We start from the raw sequence: 24,378 nt of genomic DNA, 5'->3' as shown, positions 1-24,378 counted from the left end.
TGGACAGCTTTTTTTGTTCCTCTTTTTCTCATTTAAACAACTAACCCCGGACTTGACTCTGTGTGTTTGTGCCTTTTTTGTGCTCCTCAGTGCCGGTGTGTGTGTGGATGTGTGTGTGAGCTGATAATAGCAGCCCCATTGGTATTCAGTGGAGGGAGCTCCAGGATCTCGCTGCGCCTTTCCCCAGGATGGGATCACAGAGCAGGGATTGTGCTTGCCTGTGGAGAGCCCGCTGAAATGGGTGAGTGTCCTTCCTTCTCCTTCCTTCTCCCCCTTTTTGCCTCTCATTTCATTCTCTTTCATCTTTCCTTCTCTTGTTCCTCCTGTCTTTTTGTCTGCTACCCCCCCCCCCCCCCCTCTTCATCCACAACCCGCAGTGGCGTTCGCAGCATTTTCACCTCTGATGGACTCTCCCTTCGTTTCCTTGTGTCTTTCACCCATTCATTCTGTCCAGCCCACCTTCCCCACCACTCCTCCACCTGTTTCCCTCCATCCCTCCTTCCTTCCTCTTTTTCATGCAGCATCCACTCCCCCCCCCACCCACCCACCCACCCCCTCACCACCACCCCACCACATCCAGACATAAACAGGCCTGTCCGCTTTGATGGATTTGGATGGAATCTGAATGCCTCACTTCAATTTGTTGCGTCTCTCTCTCTCTCCCCCCTTCTCCCCTTCTCTCTCCCTCTCCCTCTTTGGCTCCCTCTCTCCCTTGCCCACTTTGGCTGTGTCACCCCCCCCCCCCTTCCTCGCCTCCATCCTGCTCTTGGTCTCTTCGATCTCCTCTCTATATTCTGTTTGAATTCAGACTCACCGAAGACGTTCTGAGTCTCTTGCCTGACAAGGGCAATGACTGGAGATGCTGGGTGTGTGTGTGTGTGTGTGTGTGTGTGTGTGTGTGTGTGTGTGTGTGTGTGTGTGTGTGTGTGTGTGTGTGTGTGTGTTAGGTTTACTGTGTCCGTGTCAATCACTCTCTCTTTTATAGCGTTTTATGTGTGCACGACTGTGACACAATGCAGGGAGGGCAGAGGTATGTGTTCAGCCTCGGTGTGTCGGATTGGTGGAACGTAAGGTTGTGTTGTAGATCAGTGTGTTTAATTGCTTCAGGCGTGACAGCTGTGACACATACGTACATGCAAACACACACACACACACACACACACACACACACACACACACACACACACACACACACACACATACACACACACACACCTTTCTGCACTGCTCGCTGACATACCTTCTGCACACTAATTCACACCCACCTACGTCTTTTCACACCTGCGACACAATAGAGTGCTAATGGTGCCAACAAAGGCTATGCCCGTGCACACACTCACACACACACACACACACACATACACACTCACAAACACACACAGGCGGATGCTGAGCACTCACCTAACCATTGAGCCAAATACACACATGGTCTCATCCTAACTGGTCCCAGGAGGATATGGGTGTCACAGGAAGGTCATATCTATCCACACAGCCATTGATTGGAGCTGATACACTGAATGGCCTCTAATGTTTCATTTTAAATGGAACATCATCTCAGTGGACTCTGGGAAACGGGAACGAGTCGCCAAACCGATTTAATGATTTTGTTCTGTTCTCTTAAAAGAGAAAATAATGACATCTACTTTTAGAGAAACCCATGCATTCTCCGCGCTCTTCTAAATTCAGAAGGCATTCATCACTCAGTGGCGAGCGGCGAGCGAGAATTCAGAAATAATGACTCTTACATATTCAACAGGTGCAAACTGTTGCATAGTAACAGAGGTGAGACGCTGAGCGCTGAACGCTGAGCGCTGAGGTTTGACTTCCCGCTGCTGTCTTTAGATTGAGGCGAGCTCTTTGAGTAAAGCAGGCGTGAGATATAAAGAAATGGAGAAGAAAAAAGAAGAAACTCAACAGGAATCTGTCGAAGCTCAGGTGAAAATTAGTTTTGCCATCTGTCATCTGCAGGCTTCACTGTCTGTCTGGAACGTTGTTCGTTTGAAGAGATGTCTTGGCACAAAATAGAAGGATACATAATTGTGACAAAATGTGTTGCGGAGCTGAAGATTTGATCAAAGTAAGAACTAAATCAGATCAGTGCTGACTCCTAAAAGGTAAATTTGTAAACACAGATTAAATACACGAGAGCACAACAACCTACCATCGCTGTGAACGGTCTCAAATACTGCCTGAAACACAGGAGAAAACTTATCTAATCCAAAATCAGTTTGAAATGCAATGCAATTTTAAAAAGTTAAGAGGCCGCTCTACTTTTCTATGTTTTCATCAATGCTTTTCAAAATTCTGCTACTTATTTGTTATTTATATTAAAAAAATGTTCAATAAAGCTGCTTATTCTTTCATTTGAAAGATTGAATTTGTTGCATTTTCACTAAAATCCCTAAAGAAAAATGAATGAACAGTAAAAATCAAAAACACATTTGCGTGCAACTGTGGAACAAAAGACGAATAAATAACGAATTAAGCAAATAAATAAATAAAGACGCACTTGCTTCTTTTAAATAAGACATTTTGAAGAGTAAGTTTATTCGAATTCTAACTTAATTAAAACTGTAACTGTAATCCCTGTGTTGTGCGTTTTCTCAATCCATCTGAGACAAAGCAAATTCTGTCCATTCAAAAAATTTTGTTTAACAAATAGCATTTGTTGTAACTGCTATAATTCGAGCACAGCCCATATAGTGTAAAGCTGAAATGATTCAGAATTAACTTGGTTCTGTTCATTTGTGCCGCCTCACTTGAATATTAGAGTAAGGTAGCCTACTCCCTGTGCGTCTCATGTTTTGGTGTCCTAATTATCCATTCAGCATGGCTCACTAGTTTTCTCCTCTTTGCTCCAGTAAAGAAAACAACAACTGAGGGCAGTAGGCCATGCAATAGTTCAGACAGACACCTATTTCTGCTCTAGTCAGTTTGAATTAGATCAGATCATGAATATTAAACTCTCTCCCATGTTCATACACAAACTTGAATCTGGAATTAGAGTGACAGCCCTGGTCGACATCAGTCATGTGTGTGTTGTACCTATGAACCTGGACTGCAGTCCTCCAGCCACCTCAGGCACATTCACCAGTGAGAGGTCTCTCGCTGCTCTTCACTGCTCTGCCTCACATGCGTCTCCTCTTGGATACTGTGGTGTGTGATGGACGGCTTGCTTTGGAATCGAAGAAAAAAAGACAGCAGAAATGATTGGATGAAAGGTGCGGATGTAAAATTGGATGGAGGGAACAGAGGAGAGATGTGACGATGGGGAGGGGGAGGGGGGTGCAGTGTTTGGAGATGAGCTTGTTGGGAGAGTGAGAAAGGATCAAATGATAGAGCGGGCGGAGAGGAGGAAGGAGCAAACAAGCAGCAAAGTCGGGAGGAAGAGTGACAAGGACGGAATAGACAGCGGGACGACAGGCAGGGCGGAGAGTGACAAGGAGGAGAATGACGTATGCGATAAGGCAGAGTGACACAAATGTCACCATGCTAACCTTTCACGCACTCTCCCCTCTCTCTCCCCTCTACTTTGCCTCTGCTCTACCTCTCCTTCCAGATCTGAGGACTTGCAGAGATGGACACCAAATGGGCAACATGGAAGCCAACATGGACCCTCCAGCGACTAGCTTTCCACACCTAACTGCCTCCGCCGACTCCAAACATCAGCTTGAACCATCCCAGCGAGGGCTCGGCCTGCAGAGTTGAGGTTGAACCGGCCATTCAGCGACACCGGAGGCTGCCGACAGGAAGCAGAGATAAGCAGACGGTGACAAGCCTCAGAGGAATCGACAACAAACAAATCAACCTGTTGCGCGCACAACTGAGCTTCTTCACGAGATATGAAATAGGACTGCAGTGATGCTCGAGCAATGGTATGGAGCTTTTGGACATGTCCGGATTTATCGACCGGATATCCTTTTGAGATCACCACACTTTTGTGCACACCTCAGAGCTGGGCAACTTTGCCAGATTGGCCTGTGGGCAAAAGCAAGTAATTGAAAAATCCCCTCTCCAGAAGCTTTCTGTTCTAATTTATTGTCAGAGAGGAGGGTTTGCATTTTTTAAATTTTTTTCAAAAGAACAATTAAAAAAACAACAACTTCTCTTTATCCCATTTTTTTTGACCATCTTTCTCACACATTGCGGAAAAAATACATTATAAAGCAGCTCCATTCTTCTCCGTCCTCCCTCTGTGACGGAGAGTGAAGAGGGACAGACTGTCCAGAATAGATAACGAGCGGGGAGACTGGCACCGAGGAGAAAGAAAGAGCGGAGGAATAGAGTGAAACAGGTAGAGAGAAAGAAGGGAAGACAAGAAAAGAAAGATTGAGAATTAAATAGGATTGTTGGAAACCTTCCCCGAGACTCCCAATCTCTTTCTAATTCGTCTGTGTCGTGTCGGAGGCTAGTTAGCGCAATGGGTAGGGGAGGGGCCAGGATATACACCAGGGGGGGCACTTGAGCAGCCCAGTTGGGTTATGACCCCCTGCACCTGCCTGGTCTGCATCTTAGTGTTTGGCAGGGAGACGGACTGAGGGATGGCCTGGTAAACAGACAGCTATAGCGAATGAGAGACAAGCTCTGAGGCCGGTTAGACAGACAGACAGACAGACAGGAAGACGCAGCCGATTCCAAGTGTCAGGCTGCGAGCCAGGCAGACATCCAGTGCCGGCACAGTCGACAGCATGTGATTCATTGTCATTCCATGCAGTGTGCGAGGAAAAGACAGAGAGAAGGCGAGAAAAGGAAGAAGAGGAGCGTCCCCGTGTTTGTAGTTGGTGGAGAATCTCACTTCCTCTGCATCCACTCCAGTTTCTACTGTGGCAAGCCCATGCTCTGAAAAAACAGGTGGAGAGGGAGGGGGCTGTTACTAGAGAGGGAAATACAGGTTAGAGAGAGAGAGAGAGAGAGAGAGAGAGAGAGAGAGAGAGAGAGAGAGAGGGAGAGAGGGAGAAACGGAGAGAGAGCAGGTGTTGAAAATCCTCCCCCTCATCTGCTTGTCATTTACTCCTTTATGTTCTCTCGTCGTCTGGCGAGGTGATTGGTTTTTCTGATGCCGGTGTTCCTCTGCTCGTAGGCCCCTGCGCAATCCTGAGGAAAACAAGAGGTGGGCAGACAGAGGAAAGCAGAAAGAGACAGCGTAAGAGGAAAGGTGGACACCTACTTTGATTGACACATTTTTCACCTCTTCCCTTTTTTTTTCTGTCAAGACGGACTCTTGCTATTTCTATCCTTCATTTTTTGGGGCTTTTTCCCCCCTAAGAGGTAACAGACAGAGGGAAGAAAAACACTGGCCCAGTCAATTCCTCATTGTACAAAGAATTGAACCTCTCCTTTTTCTCAATTGTTGATTTTCTTGCCTTGATCTTTAAGGGATTCATTTCCTCCATCTGAACATAAACACTGGAATCCTCTAGGTTTCCTCTATCTATACAGTGTGAACCCCACTGACTCCCCCCCCCCGCCCCCCCCAGCAGCCCCTGCTCGGCTCAAAGTGCTGAAACCCTGTGGCCTCAGATCTCAACGCCTGTGTTGACTCACCACTACAGCAATAGTATGGCACAGTGCTTCTGATACCATCTGATTCATTCCGTAAGTAGGACTCTCTCTCCTTCTGTGTGTGTGTGTGTGTGTGTGTGTGTGTGTGTGTGTGTGTGTGTGTGTGTGTGTGTGTGTGTGTGTGTGTGTGTGTGTGTGTGTGTGTGTGTGTGTGCGTGTGTGCGCGTGCGTGTGTGCGCGTGCGTGTGTGTGTATTCACATGTTACCTGCATGTCATTAGCCTGCATTCACCTCACGCATGCAGAAACACAGACGAGGTCCGTTTTTCTGAAGTGTTGGTTTTATGGTGTCTTCGCAGCGGATTTGCTTTCCTGTGCTTTCCTCTGCCCCAGGCAATTTGAGTGTGTGTGAATGTGAGTGTGTGTGTCTGTGTGTGTGAGTGTGTGTGAGAGAGTGTGAGTGTGTGTGTGAGAGTGTGTGTATTTCTGCCAAAGAAAGAGATTTTGATCTTACAGCCAAGCTTACAACAGCATCAGAGTGGTGTCAGAAAGAGGAAAGGGAGGTGCCTTTCTCTCTCTGTGTGTGTGTGTCTGTGTGCACAAGCCTACATATTGGTCCTGGGGTTAATTTGAACTAATTAGTGGTGAGTATTTTTGCTTCTCAGAGCATTTTTTGGGTTCTGTGTCAGTGTACTGTGCACTGCATTCATTAGGGTGAGATGGAGAGGGGATGGGGGGGCTAAAACTGAAGAGGGTGAACCAGCTAATGAGAATGACTCTGATTCCCTGACTAGTTCTTTGTTGCCTCCATTTCACATCTAATGCCCTGAGCATTATGCCCCAGCTGCATATTCTTTCAGCCTCTTTCTTATCTCCCTATGTGTTTCCTTGAATGAAAGCCTATATGGCGAGCTAGCCCCTGCAATGTCCTGCATATTGCTAAGGCCATCTATCTCCGCGGACACATCCACATCTTTATAGACTCCCACAGTCACCAGGCCCCTGCACCGGGAGACGCTCAATCAAGATAGTCCCTTCAAACAGACCAATGAACTGTGAATAACGCCATTACACAAACTCCCAGCTCAGAGCGTTACGGAGACGGAAAGATGGGGAGGGTGGAGGGAAAAAAAGGGAAGGAAAGGGGGGAAAGCGAGGGAGAGAGACTGACAAACATTCTGGAGATAGAGGAACAAGAGGAGAAGAGGGGGATGAGAGTGAGTGTGAGACCGAAAAGCAACAGAGAGGAGGACACGTAGAGGAGGGAGGGTGAGAAACAGAGAGGGGAAAGGGAGTGTGTGGGTCTAGAGGGGCTGTGGAGCAGGAAAAGACCTCTGCTCCATGGGAGCACTCTGATGGGCTTAGCAAGGCCCCGCTTTGTTCACACTGTTGGTCAGCCACTCAGAATTAAGATTACTAAATAATACGATTACTGCAGCTGCACACTGATAACACACTGCTGCCGATCCCCTTTGTCACTGTCAGAGAGCCCGGAGAAGGGAGGAGGAGCAGTGGCATATGATGGCATCAAAGGCTCGACAGCACTGACTACATTACAGTGTCACGAGAGGCCGCGCTGCACAACATGGTTTCCCTGCTTGTCGCTGAGTGAAAGAGTTGGGGACAAGTGGCCATAAACAAAAGGCTCCAGATGTTTTCTTCTCCAATGGATCATCAGTAATGTGCCGTAAATTTCCGTGTCTTATCTTTTGCACTGTCAGCTCCAAAGGGGCAAAAACAAAGCACAAGTGAACGGGGACAGCACTCAGTATATTACTCGATATCACATGTGTAAACATAAACCAAGGGTCTCTCGGTGACACGTCCGCCCCTTATCTCAATGTTTTACTCCGCATCCTCTGGGTGGGCTATTTGTTTCATGTTTTTGCACTTGACAGCTTTGACACAGATTCCTGCCAAGTTGACCTTGCAGTTTAAAGTGTAATAAAAGCTGAATTCCCCGGCTATGTAACACATCGATACGTGTTCTTCTGGTCGTTGATAAATGGTCTCCCTCCCCGAGAGAGAGAGAGAGAGAGAGAGAGAGAGAGAGAGAGAGAGAGAGAGAGAGAGAGAGAGAGAGAGAGAGAGAGGGCAAAACATGCAGGCAGCGGCAGCCGCTGTCCAGTGCTGCTCAGCGGAAGTAAAGCACAACCGTCTGAAACCAACTGCAGTAATATCAGGGTTGGGCTTGGTTCAAACCCCCCTCCCATGAGATATGAAGCATCTCCATTTTCCTCTCAGCAGGAGCAACCATTTGCCTGTCGGGCTAAAGATTAGCTTGGAGCAGGGAACGGAAAAGATGCATTTAGCTTGATAGTGTAGTGTAAGAGTAACAAATAACAAACCGGAGCTGAGGGCACAAAAACGAAATCCATGAATTATGACACACAGCACAAACTTCAAACAGCCCGCAACCACTCGCAGTTGGCAACCATTCATTTCGGTTTCCGTTCCTGTGCAGCACATTTGTCATCTACTGGAGGTTCCATGTACATGTCATGAAGAGCATTTGCTTCAGTGACATGGAATGAACTCTGATCCCGGGCGCTCCCAGCCGAGCCCCCGTGGTCACAATGTAACTGTGTGAGTCACAGCGAAGAACCCGTACAGCTCCAGTCAAAAAGCATCCATGTTGAAAGGCGCGCGCTCCGCTCAGCGAGTCCAGACGTGCAGAAACGCAGACGCGATATGGAGAAGATGTGCCAAATTATCTGTTTTTCACGTTTGTGTGACTCTTTAAAATCCTTTTCACTGCGGCGGTGTGCTGCGCTGGTACAGTACGCTCCAATCATTTCACTCCACTCGGTCTGAATTGTGGCAGAAGTGCACATGGCTCATAAGACGATCTTTCATGTTGAGCTTCCCGTTGCCCCTGTTTGTACCAGTTAGGTCCTTTCAGATCAGTGATCACATCTCCCCTCAGGGTTAGATTTGCTAATTGCTGGTTCCGATTTTTATTTCCCCCCCTTTTCCTCGCGCCTGACATTATTGTTCCATACTCATTTCCCTCTCGTGTTATTGTTTGTACAAATGCACAATGTCACACCGTTTGCATCATTAATCATTTCACAGTTCTTTGGTGGGAGCATCTGTTCTTCCGTCAAAGGTGGTCAGCAGCTTTTTTTTTTTTTCAACTGTGCTGTAATGTAGCGGGAAATGTTTAACCCTCCTGAAAAGGATCATCGTGTACAGTTACAGCAGATAATCGTCGGACTGTCATCGACGCTGAATCCATCATTTCCTTGTCGAGTCATTGCTGTGACTGGCTGCTGCTATTCTGCCCCACGATGCCTCTCGCATGACAGTTCATCCCTCAAGTGTTTCAGACAGCTACTGCTCCAAAGCGGGCCGGGGCTAATTTGGGATGCGAGATCTCTTCTAACACCGAGCAGCACTTCGGTTTCATCTGCCTTCAACCCTCCGCCCGCTTGACCACCAGCGCGAGACACTGCTGCATGCACTAAACCTTTGCTCCTCATCGCCTAATGGAGCACAAAAGATCTCCCTGTTTGCTTAGTCGTTTGTCCACTCCTGCTTGCTTCAGGCTAGCTGGCCTTGGGGGGAAAAGATTGAGCAAGCGTATGAGCGTGTGTGTGTGTATGTGTGTGTGCGCGTGTGTGTAAGGACGGTGACAAGAAGTGGACATTAGGACACACATGCCCTTTCCGTAATGTGTTCCCGGCTGGGCTGTTTGGTTGGCCATAAAGTGAATGCCGCTAATGGCCTCCCAGTTAATGGAGTCATTAAGATCGGATTGCAAGAAGATAAAAGCAATGTGTATAATGTGTGTGAACCGGGTGGAAGTGGGATTGTTTGTATACATGTACAGTTACTTAAACGGCTTTTGTGTATTTGGAGTTAGACCCAGGACAGCAGGAAAGACGGCAGTGACACTCTTCTGCATTAGCATTAGTAGAAAAGGTCTCCACTCCGTCAGTGTAATTGTAATGCGGTCGGAGGCTCAGGTGATCAGACCCGGCTCGTCCTAATCAGCCGGCTGGCAGAGGCTCAGGGAGTCATAGCTATAATGTTTCGCTGCTGGATCGCCGCGGCCTCGTGTCAGTGTGTAAGTGACAAGGGCTGATAAGCCTGATCCCAGGTCACTTCAGGACTTTTCCCCGAGAGAATATGGCAAGGCTGGGCGAACGGCATTCTGGGTAGTGTTGCGTGTTGTTTTCATGGTGGCATGACTGCTCATTAGGCCTGTCAATTTCTTCATTCTTACCAGAGGGTTTGCTTATGTCACCGGGCTCCTCATGTTTTAAGCTTCAGCTGCGGTCGTCACAGCTCGCCTCGTTCACTTGTTGTATTCATTCAGACGCGTGTACACACAAAGCCGACTCCTGTGGGCAGAATTAACATCAAATCACATGATAGAGTAATTAAAACAGAATAGAAAACACTTTCTAATTAGGCCGAATAGAGTCTGACTGCTTAACTTTACATATTCACATCTGTTTCCCCAACTTTGCAAAGTAGGTGTATTTTACTACACTGTTTTCAAATACGAGGGTTGATTGATATATATATTATAGAATATATAGGATAATATAGAAAGAGATGAATTATGCGGCTCTTGTCACATGCATGTGCAGCTTGCAGGGATTATGCAGAAAGATTGAAGTTAATAACTTTTCTGGTATTTCTGTTTCAGGTAATCAAAAATTGTAAGTTTGCACTGTCTGAGAAAACCGTCATTGGCCTTGAAAATGGCCTCTGGTTTAATTTATTTTATTTAGCGATATAGGATGGCGAGGACATATTTCAGGGGTGACTGTTCTGATCAGAAATTCAATTATTGTCAGTCACCCTGGTATAAATTATATACCACAGTATATTGAAATGATACGTGTATCTGTCGGGCGAGCCCTTTTCCTGGAGATGTTTTAAAACCCTGAGGTAAAACAGTTTGACGACAGTATCAGGTTAAAGTCTGGAAGCCGCCTGGCATTGTTCATCCACTCTGTTACAATTCTACATAACTGCTTCAGTGTGAGAAATTGTTCACAAGTGGTTCAGGTAACAGCTTTGTCAGCCTTGGTCTGGTGAGTCTGTTTTACATTTCAATGTTCCAGCGCGGCTCCTGCTGAGCGGCATTTAAAATCACACTGTACTAATGGTACTTGTCATGATTTCTACAGGTATCGCTTCTCTCTGAGGAGGTCATTAAAAGACAGTGGACTCGGATCAAGTCCGTCTTTTCTTTAAAAATGAGATCAGATATCATTTCAACTTGAATACGGTCGTTCTTTGTTCCGCATGACGGCTGACGGCTGCCTCTGCTCTTCGCTCTCATGCTTTTCGCTATTTTCCTAAATTTGTTCCACATTTTGCGACTCCAACATGATAACATCCATTAGAGAAGGACATTCTGAACATTCAACAGGCCGCTCCGCGCATTACTTTAGATTTTGGTTGGTGGAGCATCAGGTTTGAAAGAGAGAGAGCTGGGGGTTCGAACTTCAGCTCATCAACAGCACTGACTGTGACTTTTCATGCTCGGCTGCCTGCTGCTTCTCACTGTGCTGTACCTACATTGAGAGCCAATGGAAACAGGAGTGCAGCGTCCATATGGACTTGCACCAAATATACAGTCGCAGTAGTTGAAGCAAGATTTGTCAGCCACAACCACACATACACCGTCAATTTCGAGTCTCCAATTCACCTTAATCCAAACGTTATGTCTTTGGATATGAGTTGGAATTCAAACTGGAAACCTTCTCGCTGTGAGGCCACAGTTCTAACCACTGCACCACCGTGCCACCCTGCTTGAATCTCATAAAAAATAAATCTCTTCCTCATCTAGAACATGATGAAACATGCTCGCATCTGTAGCTAATGACAATCTACCTGAAGATAACTGTGCTCAACCTTTCACTCCGGGTGAAATTCCTCTTCACACAGGCTTCTACAGTGTGGTCCATTTTTCATTAGACATTTTGCTCATAATTAAGGTTTGTACCAGTTGCCAATAGACTCGTCTTCCCCTTACACAGGAGGAAACATTAGTGCTAAGAGTTATGATTATTACACCGCAATCTATTCTTTAAAACAGAAAATAAATTATTCATAGGAAATAAAGATTCGGAAATGTCGGTGCAAAATGTCCCAATTAAATTCAACTTGCTCATGTCACTAGCAGATACATCAAGCCCTCTTTAAGCATCTTTAAAACAGGTGGATTCACTTGTAGAGAAGCCTGTTACCTTTTAACGGATTATTCATCTCTCTCCTGCTCTTTTTCAGCCTCACAGTTTTTTTCCATCATTCATTAACAATTGCAAACAGCCAAAGCTGTGGCCCACTGATACTGGACTTTGAATTATGATGCAGTATAATGTAAGGCCACATTTAGTCACGACATCTTGCACTGAGAGTCTCGTTGTGTGTTTGTATTTTGGGATTGTGACTCCACCAATCAGGGTTTGGTATTAACATGCAAGTCATTTCTGGCTCAGCTGGCTCGGTTCAAACGGTGATGCAGCCGTTGATTATGGGCTACTGCCGGATTTTACACTGCTGAATATTTAATTGACTCGATGAAACTCGATACTCCAAATGGCCTCATATCATGTCATTATAACCAAATTTTAAAAATACAACAGATGTGATTGATTAACTCATTTGTGGCTTTATGGACTTTAGATTTTCACAAATGTGCGCCGGGTTTATGGAAAATATGGCAGCATTTTTTTCCCTGCTGAGTCTAAACTTGGCTGTGATGTCAACCCCCGCCACTGCCCCCTGCTGCACCCACATTCACAGACGTGTCATGAAATAGCAGCATATTATTTGCATCGTTGCCTTTTTTTGAGGTATAACTTTCAGATGAGCTCAGATGAATAACAACAGCAGACACCCAGGGATGTGAGTGTTGACTGCAATTAGGCTCATATGGAGGGGGAGCGTGACATAAAGTAAAAAAAAGCTTCACCAAAGAAAAGTAACTCTTTAAACGGTTTAACACCTTCCTGGGGGGGCGTTAGTTTTCTTCTCCACTTAAGCTGAACGAGCACATCATCCAAGAGGCTTAGTTGAAATGAAAAACAATTTTTTTTTTGTCTCTGGTTCAGTGAAACTTGATTTATTCCACAGAGCTGTTTGACCAGTGTTTATTTCAGCTCCTCCTGAGCTACATTCACTTGCTCGGGAATCAAAGTGTAAAGCTCGACTAATTCATCTCATGCCTTTCTCTGGATCTCCTGCCGCAGCGACTTCTCATCAAACACAAAGCACCATATGCCACATGGGCACGTGACGAACCGCGTTCGGACTCAAAATATTGACGAGCTGTTAGCATATGTGAGCTTATTGTGTGTCTGCTGTTTATACATGAACATCTGACGCAGCATGTGTGTGTGTTTATGTGCATGCGCGTGCCATGCTGATGCACATACAGTGCTTGTTATGTGTGATATAAATGTTGCGTGGGCGTTCCTGCTGTACATGTCACGGTGAGTGATCTGTCAAGATGAGAGCCGTGTGGTGCTCCCCATATGTGTGTGTAATACCTGCGATGCAACCCCCGGGGCAGGGCTGGGAGTGGGGTGGGGGGAGGTTGGTTTCATCTACCCATTCTGTCGATGTCATGGATAGCAGCGTGTAGGTCGGTGTCCGGCGGTTGCCAGAATCAATGTATTTCACACAAGCGGTGTGGTCATGCTGAGAGGCACGGAGGATTTCAAGCTGCTCATGAGACAGTCTTTGATCCAGGCTGAGAGAGAACAAACTCCTCTGATTCACACAGGCGATGCCAGTCTATTAGCACCTGCAGCCGGCCTCAGCTCCGCTGTCTGCCGAGGCTGAATGAGATGATAAAAGTCACCGGCAGATAATAATATAAGAAAGTCAGCAGGGTAACTTGGGACACAACACATTGTGTGTCTCAGCTGCTGGATTCAAGCTGTGAAGCAATGGGTATTAGTGGGAGGGGATTAGGAATATATTGCTGGTGTAATGTAACAGAGGTGTTATGTTGACTTTTATTGTATTGAATAGCATTTAAACCTCAAATGAAAGACTGTCTCGCCACGTGGGACCGCGGACACAATCCCTAAATACAACACTGACATATCATCGCCTCACCAAGTCTATATCGTGAACATGTGATCAAACAGTTGCATATTTATTTACGCAGGATAGCAACAGAGCAACTGTATCATTCATTCAGAGCCATCTGGCCACATGAAGAATAAAAGACCCACGTTCACTCTCTTTTAGACCTGTTTTTATTCTCCAGCAGCTCCTGGGGGAGGTATCCAGCCTTTTAGCTGCTAAATGGTCCGCTGTGTTCACCAGCTTGTCACTAACTTTGTCTGTTTAATGCTAGGCAGGTAGTGTGCACTGGGGTTTTAATGCTTTTTAGTTGTAAACAGCTGTGTGCTGAGAGCGATGAGAGTGAATCAACAGTAAAGCCAAGACAATGAGCTGAAAGATGGGAAAGCACTCTGTGGTGCTACGGGGATCTGCAGTTTGGAGTTCATTCTCAGTGTCAGAACCACAAATGAACCCCGTTCTATTAGTCACTGCAGCTATAACAATATAGATGAGAATAATCTGAACAACGCATCAAAAAATAAGATTTTGGCCTCGTAAGCTGATCATGTTCTGGTGGAAATCCAAATACAACCCTGGGAGCTAATTAACAGATATATGTTGTTTCCCCAGTGAAGATTCATTGTTTACCTGACAATGTCAGACCTTTGGCCGCAGCAGCTGATGAGGACTAAACAAACAGCAGCGCAGCCATCGTTTGCACCGCCTGAAGTTTCACGTCGCCTCGCATCCCGATATCACTATTTTCCAATTTCGCCATCTTTTCTCAATGGGACATAATCAGTCGTGAGCAGTTGGCCCGTGGCACATATCCTGTCTATGTTAATAACAACGGGGCCACAAAAGGGGATAACCTGCCTTATTGCTCAATGGATTTACATACAGCATGTAATCATTGTGGCTGCAGGCTGTGTGTGACTGATGGTGTGTGTCAGCACTGTACATGCAGCCTTTGTTTTCATTTGGCAATAAGGGCTGTCGGGCCATGCTGCCGCAGAGATCAATAGTACCGTTTGGACGATTGTAATGTGTGTAATTGTCTGTGTGTGTGTGTGTGTGTGTGTGTGTGTGTGTGTGTGTGTGTGTGTGTGTGTGTGTAATTCATCTAAATGCTTACCTGTGGGCTATCATCTTTGCTGCCTCCATGTATCCGTCTCACTCAGTGTTGCTAGGAAGCAGAGAATGCACAGGGCTCCTTTTTTTCTAAGGGAGGCCGCACCATTAAAACAGGAACCTGATTTACCCTCAATGGCTTTGATATTAAAACACTGTTGTACAATGATCCACTTCAATAAGAAAACCCAAATTCAGAAATATGCTAATAAAGAGAAAGGGCTGTGTGTGTAACCACATCCTCCAAGGCTGCTCTAGTGAGGGGATGTTGGCGGCAGGGGGGCTGGAGGGGGTAGAGGAGATAGGAAGCGATAGCTCAGCAGAAAGGTGTAAAATCCTCGGGTGGTTTGCTAATCTACCAGGCTTAGGGGGGCTGGTTTTCTCTGTGCCCTCGTGGAGGAAGGGGTGAAGCTCTTATGGGGCTCAGCTTTCCGGCCTCCTGGGCCACAGCCACAGGGGGAAACCCAAACACATCGATTAGCCGTCAAGAGGGGAGGAGGTGAGGTGGGGTGAGATGGAGGCGGGGGCTAGGTCTCTCCCTGTATCCTTTCCCCTCAGCCTCCACCTCCTCAGACCACCTCCTCGAGCTCGGGCCACTGCTTTCTCACGGGAACGCAGGGGCCCCCGGCGAGGAGGAAGATGGAGGTCGGGCGGCGAGCAGACGAGAACGAGGTGAGAAGACGAGCGAAGGTGTCGAGCGAGAGCAATCGACCAAAAAAAAAAAAGAAAGACGGGAATCAAACAAACAGGCGAGCCCACAGCAGGCGAGCGTGTTTTGTTTTGCTCTGATCATAAGCCAAAATCTGAGAGTGTGAGAGTGCACAAGCATATGTGTGTGTGTGTAGGAGCGTGCGTGCACTGCAGCTGCTGAGTTGCTGTGTTTATCTGTATGAAAGCTTTACGGTAAATAAAGCTCGGGTCTTGGCAGGGAGACAGGTGCAGCAGGCTGGCCCCAAGGAGAGCTACTGTAACTCAGGAGGAGAGAGAGAGCGAGAGCGAGCGAGGAGGAGAGCAACTGTCTCGAAAGTGCCAACCGGACAATCTTTTGAAGTGGCCCGTATTGGCATATGTTGAATAAACATGAGGAATATTTGCTTTCAAGCAAAGCGAGGCTGAAGGTGTGAGGCTCATTAGAGACCGAGAGGCGAGCTTGATAAAACAACCATGGCCGCGATCTTTTCCCTGCGAGTTCATCTGGCGGTATTTATCATTTGAACCCTTATGTTCGTCTACTCATGCCGACGAGGGAGAACGAGGAGGGTTATTAAAAAGGAAAATTCCACAAAGCCGAAGAGCAACGATCATGTGCTGTACTTTATTATGCATCCATTGCTCAGAATTTCAAAATTACCTCCCAATTATCCTGTCAGCTACCTAATGACACTATTTTGTCAGCGCAATTCTGAGAAAGAAAAAAAAAAACATTATCTCCAGAGTGCGATGCCATTTTGAAGGGATAGGTCGTCTCACGTTCTGTCAGATGCCGGAAACAAACTGGTGATAATGTCTTATTACCGCTGATAACGGTAGTGCAAATTACGTTACTCTCTGAGCTTTTTCCTCTCTGAATCATAACTCATCTATAGGCACTCAGAAATCAACACCGTTTTGCCCCCCCCCAAGGCTGAGAACATGAACCAGCACCGTATAAGCCACTGCAGCCCGGTGCAGCGGTGTCGTGATTACAACGTGTGCCTGGTGAACTGCTAATGTACTGGCAGGAGTTTGATTGCCTCCAGTGAGTCGGGCTGCTGGTTATGAATAACCTTCTGCATAACCTGCATCAATCAGGGTGAAATACACAGTTTTCACTTCCTTTCAATCTGTGTTGGGTTTTCTTTTTGGGGGGGGGCACTTTCTGAATTTTTTTTCTCCCAGCGCAGTGAATACATGTCAGAGCATAAGGTTGATCTGAAAGCATTAGAGGAATCAGTAACAGCCTCTAAGTCTTTCTGAGGCGGATTGGGTTGGAGATTAAACAACATCGGTTAAAGGGAGATGGGAGGGAAAATGTGTTTTGGTCTTATAGGCATCTGACAGCTCCTCATAATAGTGAGCTAATCCTTTTTATACAGTGTGTGTGTTTGTGAATGTGCGTGTGGGTGTGTGTGTGTGTGTGTGTCTCTTCCTTCCCTACACACATTGGCAACATCCAAACAAATAAACAAAGGTACACGCACACACATTCGCACACACTCATGGGCACAGACACATTCAAATACACTTTAAGCATAAACCAAACAGTATATAAACACTCATCCTCGTATTACAATTTTTTTTGGGGGACCTGAACTGATGTAGAGTCTTTGAACTGTTGATAATTTCTTGACATGTTTCATCATTTCAACTTGACATCTGTCAAAACTGCTCAGACCATCGTAGCCAAATAAATGTTATCCCCTCTGCCAAGACACTGGGCAGGAAGTGTAATTCTATACGTCATGCTATTGGCTAAAGGTGCCGAACCAGAGTGCGTGGCTCCTCCTGGCGCGACACCACCAGCTAGTTAGACAGCAAACGGACTCATTATAAGTGCTAATGACAGGTGTCCCATCTTGTTTGGTTCGCTGTACGGGAAACGTGGCCAAATGCCTGCCGTCACCTTCGTCAAACACCGCCATCATCAAATATTCCCGCATATAGGACGAGGTGCCTTATCTCCTGCTGTGCACTTGTTCAACTCATTAAAAATTAATTGATATGTGACATTTGATATCCGTCGTGGAATCACTCCAGTGACGTTGATGTGACAGAGTCAATTTGGCCGGTTAGGCTGCGTCGGAGCTGGAAGTCGTTTTGTCCTTTCTATCATTATCTCCCTCATCGCACCCTGTGATTGCACCGGCCAATTAAAATGGATTAACCTCCCATCCAGCGCAACTCCGCTTCTGCCACCAAATTGTTGTGTCATTTGCGGCTGCCCGGGCTCACTCTTTGTTTTCCCTTCCACTCTCTCAGGGGCTGTCCAAAGTAATAATTGTGTTTCTTGCTGTGTGATAATGCGGCGCTCTCTGTTCTTTTCGGGGCTGTATTGAAATCTCGATCCTGTCCCTGTGCTGTGGCCATCTCCCTCCGCATCTGAGGAACTGATGGTATCTCCGTCCCCCAGTGAATTTCCTCCTCTCCAGTTGAATTATCCATTCTCCCCCTCTTGCTCGCTTTCTCAACTTTCACTATTTCCTCCATACACAGCTCCCTATCTCCCCCCTTTAACTCTCCTCCGCCACTACATTTCCTCCCTCTCGCTCACTCCATCTTACTCTCCTGCCTCCTCCATTCTTTCCTCTGTCACAGTTTACTTTTGCCTCTTATCGGTCCACCTCTATCGCCCCTCCTCTGTCTCACTTCAGACTAACTCTGCGCCTTAAAGACGTTTTTGCATGTCTCCGGTCAGGAAGCATCCGAGTGTAACCTGCTAAATTGGAATGTTATGGTCAGGCAACACACACGCATGAGGAACCCTTGAGTTAATGGACAATTTACCTCACCTCATTGTTATTGCCTTACATTCATTAAGCCCCTTCTGCTCTCTCCTCTCGTTATCTCTCTCCCACTCACACCTTTTATTCCTTCATTCTCTGCCGTCTTTCTCTGCCCCTGGCTGTCTTCATCCTGAAAACATGGCTGCATCTTTCTCCGCTGTTCCCTACCTGCCATACCTTTCCTGTGGCTCTGGTTTTCGCTGTCCCTCCCTCCCTCTCTCCCTCTCTCCCTCCCTCCCTCCGGGTTGAGCTGTCCAGCCATGGTTCCTCCAGTCTGCCGGAGTAAATGGCAAAATAATGGTAACAGCCAGCCATAAATCAACCCAATTGAAAAACATCACCATTAGAGTCTCCCTCTCTTTACCTCCCTCATCTGCTCTTTTCTGTGCCCTTCACCTTTGTTTCAGGAGGGAACGAGGGAGGGAAAGATGACTATTAGCAAAGAGCTGTGGGGGAAAACTGAGGTTTCTGGGGAAGGTGAAGGATAATGAAAAATAAATACAGCACATGCGTTACTGTGCAATTGTGTGTATGTGATTCCGTGCACATGTGTTTTTGTTTTTGTCGTGTGCAGAGAATGAGATCCAATCTTTAAGCTGTTACTGGTATGTGGATGATATGTGCTGCGTCCTGACCTGAAGCTTAGAGGAGAAGGCTCATGCGGAAGGAAGAATATCTTTGTGTCAGCATATCTGCAATCCGTGTGTGTGTGTGTGTGTGTGTGTGTGTGTGTGTGTGTGTGTGTGTGTGTGTGTGTGTGTGTGTGTGTGTGTGTGTGTGTGTGTGTGTGTGTGTGTGTGTGTGTGTGTGTGTGTGTGTGTGTGTGTGTGTGTGTGTGTATGGCCAGGCATGTATTATAGGCTGAAGAGAGACGAGAGCAAAGATGCGTCACAGTGAAACAGAAATGGCAAAAAGAAAGGCGTGATAGTCTAAGATAGACAGAAGCAGAGTGCATGATGGTCGCAACAAATATGCGACAGTGGGTGGTGAGTGAAGCAGTGCATTAAATGTGGTATGACCCACAGACGTGGCTGTTGTCGACACACAAAGAGCTGGATTGTAACCATCTATAAGCTAATAGTCTAAGGCACATGGGGGAAAAGCGTTTCGGGCGTATCCAAATCCAATTTTGCTTGTTTAACAGTGAGTAAAAAGGTTGCAGCACCTGGCTCATGGTTCAAAAATGTTGCACTTAACCAATCAGAATCTCCCATTCTCTTTAAAAGCCATCTTGGCTTTTGCCTGTTATAAGGGCGGATTATGCAGGTAAAAGAGAGAGCGCTTCTCTGCAGGATAAACAGATTTACTGCATGTTGGATCAGACCTTATGTGTTTTTAATAAGCAGAGTGTACACACATTGTGCACCTGCCTATAGACCAGGATTTGTTGGTGAAAAAAAATCACTTTCCTGGATCTGGATGAAATAAATCAGGTATGTTTTGGGGGCTGATATTTATGAGTGTGTGCAGTTTGGTGCAGACTCAAATAAAAACTCTAGATCTTGTGAATTTAAATGAGGTTTCATATGGGGACTGTCAGGCCTTGGCAGAGGTATGTGCCATTTTACTTGGAACTACTTTCTACCCCAAAACTAGACCCTATAAAATCTGTGGATAATACATTCCAAATAAATAAAGTAAAATGATGTGTATACCATAAGAACTAAGATGTTCAGAGTTGTTTTTAATTTAAATGAACTGTTCCCTTTAAGCAAACTGCAGTTGTATTATTAATAAAATATACCAGTACAAAAAGTAATAGCTCTCTATATGCAGAATGTGTTTCAGATCGTAACAATACATTATTATATTCTTCAACAATTTACATTAATAAGAAAATAGCAGCTTAATCTTGGAGCTAAATACATTATATGATGTTAGATAGTTTAATCTATAAGAATGATCGTTTATAACCGACGACAGGTTTTAATTTGAAATTTTAATCTGAATAATAACCAGTTATTTCAATTTAATAATTAGAGTGAAAATGAACCAAAAACAAATCAGCAAACAGCAACTCGCTCAAATTCACACAGAAACAAACACACACACTAAGTATTCATGCATGTACTGAATACTTACACTCACAACTTCCGCACACTTAAATGAACCACGCATGCCGTGACACATTTTGACACGTACACACACATCCACACGTCTCCAGACTCCGAGCACAGAGGCCGTGCTGCAGAGGTGCTGATGGCTGTCATGTTAATATGCCAGGGCTGCTGGAGGATTGGGTTCTTACCAGCAGCGTGAGTTGGAGGAGCAGAGAGGACGGAGGTGGTGTGGGGGGGGGGGGCCGGAAAACGCTTGTTCTTAAATCATTTACACAGCTCTTTTTTTTTTTTTTCAGCGAGTGACATCTACTCCTGCATAATGATGAAGTGCACAGAAAGCCTTGGATTTGTCTTCGTAAAGTATTTCAGGCAGAGTAAATCATCATACAGTTACAGGATAAATACTACACGGGGCAGAGGAACGATTCAATATTGTTGTTTATCAGCGTTCACATTGTGGTGCAGTGTGTAGCTGAAGAGTTTGAGGGTTGAGTCTCTTTTATCGCTTTTCCAAAGGCAAAAACCCAACAGCAAAGAGAAAAACTCTAGACAACAGTGAAGAACCAGAGTTTACGCAACAATCGGGATCATATTTCAGACCTCGTGTTTTGAAATGTGTGGATTATCCTCTCATTAAAAACCGCTGCATTGGTTGTTTGAGACAATGTTAGAAAATTACACGTTTGATGCTTAAGAGACTAAACCGTTTGGCAGCCATTGTCGTGTCAGAGGAAAAGGACGTGAAGGGAATGTTTTGACGAAATGTTGCGTGTTAACATGATAATGTGTCATCATGTGACGGCAAATTAGCCCCTGGGGGCGACGGCCAACATTGCGGGGCTTTGTGTTTTTGCTCCAGATGACATTTTGGCTAAGCTCTATTAAAAGCTATCTGCATATAAATGCAGGTAAATTAAAAGCTGGTAGCCGATGTATTTCGGTGAATTTGTTCCACCTCTTTTCTCGCTCCACATGGACTGTTTAGCTGCCGGCAACCAAAGGCTGCTCAAACGTGGTCAAACTAGAAATGGGAACCAGGAGGCTTCCGGCCCCGAAAAGCTTGTCCCTCGCCAAAAGATTCTCTAAATACACATGAAGAATCTGTTTACAGATCAACCCTGACTTAACCTTAGTGGTGTAGGCACAGTTTGATGAAGAATGACAAAATAGGAAAACATAGAAATGAGAAGCCTGCTCTTCATGGGTCCTTAGTTTCCATCTTTCCTGTATTTTGACTGGTCAATTCGTCTTCATCTTCATATCAAATGTATATATGCTGTGTGAGAACCGAACGCTGGACAGATGTAACAACATCATTATGACTATTCTATGTTATTTTTCTTTCCAATCAAAATATCCATCCATATCTGAAAATGCATTTCTGCAGCCCTAATATTGAGCGTCAGGTCATGATGTATTCCTGTAGAATGAATGAACAGGGGTGTGGAGTGGAGGCCCTCCTGTGTACGTGCTGCAGAGAGTGGTTGATGAGATGAAGATGAGGGGTGTGTGGACAGGGAAGCGAGGAAGACAGATAGCTGGAGAATGGGTGGAGGGAGGAGACACACAGGATGAGGGAGGGGACCAAAGTAAAGACGGAAAACACAAGATGGGATGTTGATGATAGATGAAGATACACAGGGGGGGCGGTGGGGGGGTGGGGGGGGGCGGGGGTGTGGGGGGGGCGGGGGTGTGTGTGTGTGTGTGTGGGCGTTGGAGGCGTGTTGTGAAGGAGTGAGGAAACGGCTGGAGGGATGTTGTAAGGTAGGAAAGGAGGAGGATTTGTCCTCCATCCAGCAGGAGTGTGGTCTTCACTGGCCCCTGCGGCACTGTCCTCCCAATCTCCATCTCTTAATCAAGAAGGAGAACAAAGATATGCATGTTATTAAAAATTGGACCCATCAAAGGCAGCAAGGGAGCAGGGGAGAGGGAGAGAAAGAAATAAATAATGGCATAGTAGACTATAAATATAGTGATATCCTCCAGGCATGTTCTCTCTATCGCTCTTATTTCCTCGGCCATGAAGGAATTCTTCTCTCTCTTTCGCCTCTGTCTTTTAAATAAAAATGAAATGGTGTTGATTTTCATTGTCTGCCTTCATCACGTTTCCACATTCCATCTTTGTGAGTTTTTATTTTTTCTTCTCCTGCCGACTGCCCGTCTCTTTTTCTTCCTCTCGCATTTCAGTGTCTCTCTTCTGTGACTGGCTGTATCTCACTGTCTTATTAGCTTTGTTCTCCTCTCCCCGTCTCTCACCTGTTCTTCATTTCTCTCTTTTCTCTCCGTCGCTCGCTTACACCCTCCTCTATCACACCCTGATTTTCTGTGATGTCAAGCTAATCACGCTGCCTTGTTTCTCTCTTGCCTCTCTGTCCCTCTGTGGTGTAAAGGTGATTATGCTGGATGGTGGATGCGTCGTGGTGTGTGTGTGTGTGTGGGGGGGGGGGTGGGGATGATGATGGCACGTTGAGAGACAGGTGAAAGGTGAGGCACGCGGATGCAGCTACAGACGAAGCCGCCAGCGCGTGTCATCTTTTATCAGCGGTATTTAGCGCCGGATGTGTTACCCCTGTGTAATTTTCTGCTCAATGTGGAATTATACAATATTTACAGTCCAGGATAATTAGAGGGTGGCAGCCAGCTATCGCAGTGTCACAGAGGACACTGACAGTCTTAATTACATGTCGCATGTTTGGATTCATCCAGACTCGACTAAATGAAGTTGTCAAATCCGTCCTGCCGGTAAAAGTAGAATAGAGCTGTTTCCTTATTCCCAGATAACAGTGAGAAAATGAGGTGTATTTCAAATATTCATCGTGCATACTGAAGAGCGTGCTGTTGATGTTCGCTGTTGTCCGACAATGCAATGCACAAAGGAAATGGAGGCGTTGCTCACATATTGCATCATATCCACATCCTTTTAGTCAGAAAAAGTAAAGTGAGTGCTTGTACACTAACTATGAAACCGATGCACTATGACGGCGGGAACACGCGGAGTCCAATTAGTATGTAAAAGGTTTATTGTTAAAGAGAAAAAGCTCGAACACATGAGAACAAGCACAACATTTGTTTTAATTAATTTTAGCAAATGACATGAGTGTTTGATCGTGGTTCCTCCGCTGCCTCGCCGCAGACACATGCTGACGTTTCTGTGAAGCTGGTGGATTTCATTAGGTCTGTATGAAGTCTTGTGGTGGCATTGAATTCAAACTGCCTCAGCACATTTAACACTGGGACGATTTACTGTCACGATTATCCAATGTAGCTCGTGACTCCACTTTTGGGTCAATAAACATTCGCTCAATGTACCAACAGGACAGCTTATAAATTTATGAGTAGAGGGCACGGCCTGTTACTGTTCACTGAATACTTTGATTTGAATTGGAAGTTAATACAAATTTACACCCCTAATATATAACAGATTTTTCCTTATATATTCCAACCACAAAGTTTGAATTTTGGCCCAATGCTGGCATCAGAGGAGAGGTCGTGTTGTTACATAGGCAGTTTATCTTTATTTCAGAGGCTATTTGGGGATATTTCACACTCAACCTGTCAGATAACAGCACTGGTTGAAAAACACCAAACCCCCTAATCTATCTGAATGAGTCAGTTGTGTTTACTTGACTCGGCTGTTTTTGCTGCAGTCCAACGTCATCCTGCAAGGTGGTGCGTTGGCCAATCACATACGTTCAAGCGCACGCTCCTGATGAATGACTTTGCTCTACGAACATCATGTTTCTTGGATGCAATCATTGCAGTCAAAGATATAAAGACTGCTGCAGTGATAACTTTCCAGAGCAGAGAAATCCTGGCTCACAGTGTTGTAAACTGCTCGCAGCCCCCTGCAGATTTTAATGCAGGTCTGTTCTCAGCCTGAATGCTAAGCAATGGCTTTCTGTAAGATTCAATTATTCTTACCTGAAACCTTAGTTTGCTGGCACATAGCATATCATACTAATACCTCCGAAACCCAGACCATAATCCTGCTGAGTCCAAAACTGCAGTAACTACCTTTGTAGGTTCACACTGTTCTGTCGTCTCAATGCCAAAAAAGTGTTCATTCACAGGCTGTAGTTGTTGCAGAGCTGTTGCGCTGGGTTACATAAGACTGTGAAGTTGTTCATGTTATTGTGTTGACCCCTGTATTTGTCTGACTTATCT

At 45.7% G+C, this 24,378-nt stretch overlaps 1 protein-coding gene across 3 annotated transcripts in view; it reads left to right on the top strand.

Moving 5' to 3' along the window:
• The window catches only part of grik5 (glutamate receptor, ionotropic, kainate 5), an 81,945-nt gene that overhangs the window by 626 nt on the left and 56,941 nt on the right, over positions 1-24,378 (top strand). The window contains exons 2-4 of one of the 3 annotated variants that reach the window (XM_034610785.1): positions 91-241; positions 3,560-3,875; positions 5,081-5,595. The gene's annotated coding sequence lies outside the window, so the exon portion shown is untranslated. Of the gene's footprint in view, positions 1-90; positions 242-3,559; positions 5,596-24,378 lie in introns of all 3 variants that reach the window. The other 2 variants (XM_034610789.1, XM_034610786.1) reach the window with 2 other exon arrangements.

The sequence above is a fragment of the Hippoglossus hippoglossus genome, chromosome 16, assembly GCF_009819705.1.
Source record: "Hippoglossus hippoglossus isolate fHipHip1 chromosome 16, fHipHip1.pri, whole genome shotgun sequence".
Taxonomy (NCBI): Eukaryota; Metazoa; Chordata; class Actinopteri; order Pleuronectiformes; family Pleuronectidae; genus Hippoglossus; species Hippoglossus hippoglossus.
The sequence above is the reverse complement of the archived record's forward strand: the minus strand, read 5'-3'. Positions and strand labels throughout refer to the sequence as shown.